Below are 3,829 nucleotides of genomic sequence, written 5' to 3' on the forward strand. Positions count from 1 at the left end.
AAAATTTGTGTTGTTTTTTTTAATCTGTTTGTTTGTTTTGTTCTGTTAGAAATGCAATACAATGTTCTGGTTGCGGATGACACGATAAATGAATAAATAAATGACAGTTGTAGTTTGGTGAGGTGTCTTTTTGGCAGAGAAGGCTAATAAATACCTTGTAGAAATATAACTCTCTGGATCCCACTGCTTTGAGTGAAATGAAGTCCAAAGTGTCGCACAAGAGTCTTCCCAGGCTTGAAATAGCGCATAAATTGTGCATGGAGGTGCAGCCATTCCTGAATAGAGGCGCAAGAGGGAGATGTTGCCTCAGGAAAGTTTGCAAAGAGAGCAACTCTCCATTCAGAGAAAGCAGGGAAAGAGAAAAGATCAGCCAATAGGAAGGCCATCCTGGTACGGTTGCCACGGTGACCGGGAAAGTTTGGACCAGGCTTGGAATTAGTGGCTGGGAGTTGGAAAACAACACAAGGCCTTGGTAAGGGATTATATGGAAAAGCAGGGGAAAGTAAAATATATATATGTGTATGTGTATATATATATATATATATATATATATATATATATATATATATATGCTTATATATGTAGCAGCTTTTGTATAGGTTTGTGTACCTGTGTATATATTTATGTATTTATGTATCTGTGTTTGTGTATTGTTGTTGTTGTTGTTGTTGTTGTTGAGTCACCACTGGGGAGATGGTGGCAGTGTATAAATAAATTTATTATTATATTATTGTTGTTGTTATATTTATATCCCGCTTTATCCAAAGGGGGATTCTGTGTTCTCTGTGTTTGATTATTATTATTATTATTATTATTATTATTATTATTCCCTAATATATCTCTCCCAAAGGGGACTCGGTGGCCGTTTATGTATCTGTGTTTGTATATTATTATTATTTTACTGACACAAAAGCACAGTATGTCACAGCAAACGAGATCTATATGCTGGATTATTATTATTATTATTATTATTATTATTATTATTCCCTAATATATCTCTCCCAAAGGGGACTCGGTGGCCGTTTATGTATCTGTGTTTGTATATTATTATTATTTTACTGATACAAAAGCACAGTATGTCACAGTAAACAAGATTATTATTATTATTATTATTCCCTAATATATCTCTCCCAAAGGGGACTCGGTGGCCGTTTATGTATCTGTGTTTGTATATTATTATTATTTTACTGATACAAAAGCACAGTATGTCACAGTAAACGAGATATATATGCTGGATTATTATTATTATTATTATTATTATTCCCTAATATATCTCTCCCAAACGGGACTCGGTGGCCGTTTATGTATCTGTGTTTGATTATTATTATTATTATTATTATTCCCTAATATATCTCTCCCAAACGGGACTCGGTGGCCGTTTATGTATCTGTGTTTGATTATTATTATTATTATTATTATTATTCCCTAATATATCTCTCCCAAAGGGGACTCGGTGGCCGTTTATGTATCTGTGTTTGATTATTATTATTATTATTATTATTCCCTAATATATCTCTCCCAAAGGGGACTCGGTGGCCGTTTATGTACCTGTGTTTGATTATTATTATTATTATTATTAATATTATTATTATTCCCTAATATATCTCTCCCAAAGGGGACTCGGTGGCCGTTTATGTATCTGTGTTTGTATATTATTATTATTATTATTATTATTATTATTATTATTATTATTCCCTAATATATCTCTCCCAAAGGGGACTCGGTGGCCGTTTATGTACCTGTGTTTGTATATTATTATTATTATTATTATTATTATTATTATTCCCTAATATATCTCTCCCAAAGGGGACTCGGTGGCCGTTTATGTATCTGTGTTTGTATATTATTATTATTTTACTGATACAAAAGCACAGTATGTCACAGTAAACGAGATATATATGCTGGATTATTATTATTATTATTATTATTATTATTCCCTAATATATCTCTCCCAAACGGGACTCGGTGGCCGTTTATGTATCTGTGTTTGATTATTATTATTATTATTATTATTCCCTAATATATCTCTCCCAAACGGGACTCGGTGGCCGTTTATGTATCTGTGTTTGATTATTATTATTATTATTATTATTCCCTAATATATCTCTCCCAAAGGGGACTCGGTGGCCGTTTATGTATCTGTGTTTGATTATTATTATTATTATTATTATTATTCCCTAATATATCTCTCCCAAAGGGGACTCGGTGGCCGTTTATGTATCTGTGTTTGTATATTATTATTATTTTACTGATACAAAAGCACAGTATGTCACAGTAAACGAGATATATATGCTGGATTATTATTATTATTATTCCCTAATATATCTCTCCCAAAGGGGACTCGGTGTCCCTTTATGTATCTGTGTTTGATTATTATTATTATTAATAATAATAATAATAATAATACCATGCGTTATCTCTCCCAAAGGGGACTCAGTGTCCATTTATGTGTCTGTGTTTGTATATTATTATTATTAATAATAATAATAATAATAATAATAATATGTTTATTTATACCCCGTTTTATCTCTCCCAAAGGGAACTTTGTGTTTCCTTATGTATTTGTGTTTGTCTATGTATGTCTATATACATATACATATATATGCATGTGTATCTGTATGTCATAGAATCATGGGTGCTTTTAAATATGTATATGTATATGTATAACCTTTTTTCCTGTTGTTACTACTGAAATTTATGTGTGTCTTACAATTGATGGCATTTTATATTTGAATAGATACCAGATACCTTATATTATTTAACAGATTATATGTGTTTATATATGTATCAGATTGTGTGTGTGTGCACATATAGTCTCCTGTAGTTCATAGGTGTGTTCTGAAAAATGTTTTCCCCACCCCCACAAACAAAGACTGGCACTCTTCAAGTATAGGTATTGTTATAACTTTTATAATTTGCAATAATTGCCACTAAAATGTTTAAGTTCTTAATTTAGAAAAGGAATCTGTTGACAGTTATGTTTATGATGAACCACATGGAGTGGCTGCAGAGGAAATGACACAAGAATCAACCGTAGTAAAGGGGGGGAAATCCATACCTTGTTTATACAGTAAATAAAACACACACATAATACATTATATGAAACTGATGTATATTATACATTATTTAATGTATGGAGCCCCCGTTGGTGCAGTGGGTTAAACCACTGAGCTGCTAAACTTGTTGACCAAAAGGTCGCAGGTTCGAATCAGGGAGTGGTGTGAGCTCCTGCTGTCAGCCCTAGCTTCCGCCAACCTAGCAGTTCGAAAACATGCAAATGTGAGTAGATCAATAGATACCGCTCCGGCGGGAAGGCAATGGCACTCCATGCAGTCATTCCGGCCACATGACCTTGGAGATGTCTAAGGACAACGCCGGCTCTTCGATTTAGAAATGGAGATGAGCACCACACCCCAGAGTCAGACACCACTGGACTTAATGTCAGGGAAAACCTTTTAACCTTATTTAATGTATATGTCATATAATATGAAACTCTTATAAGGGATTGGTTTGACCTCCGGTTTGCCAGTAAAACTAAATTACTGTGTCACAAAAGGATGTATATCTAAAAAGCGTGTCACCAACTTGAAAAGTTTGGAAAGCTGTGATGTAGACTCTTACCCAGTGAGGCAGAATCTTTCTGTAAGTTCAGCCATGCATAGTGAAAGATTTCACCATTCATTCCTAAATTATGTTATCAATAACACCCTTTCCCCAAGAGTGTAAAGTAAGATTGCTACAGAACGTAGTGGACCCTAGGGCCAAGCGAAAGAGGGGGAGATACTTCTACAGAGTATTAATCTGTCCTGTTTCTTTGTTTTAGATCTAT

Source organism: Anolis sagrei, chromosome 3 (genome assembly GCF_037176765.1).
Source record: "Anolis sagrei isolate rAnoSag1 chromosome 3, rAnoSag1.mat, whole genome shotgun sequence".
NCBI classification, from domain to species: domain Eukaryota; kingdom Metazoa; phylum Chordata; class Lepidosauria; order Squamata; family Dactyloidae; genus Anolis; species Anolis sagrei.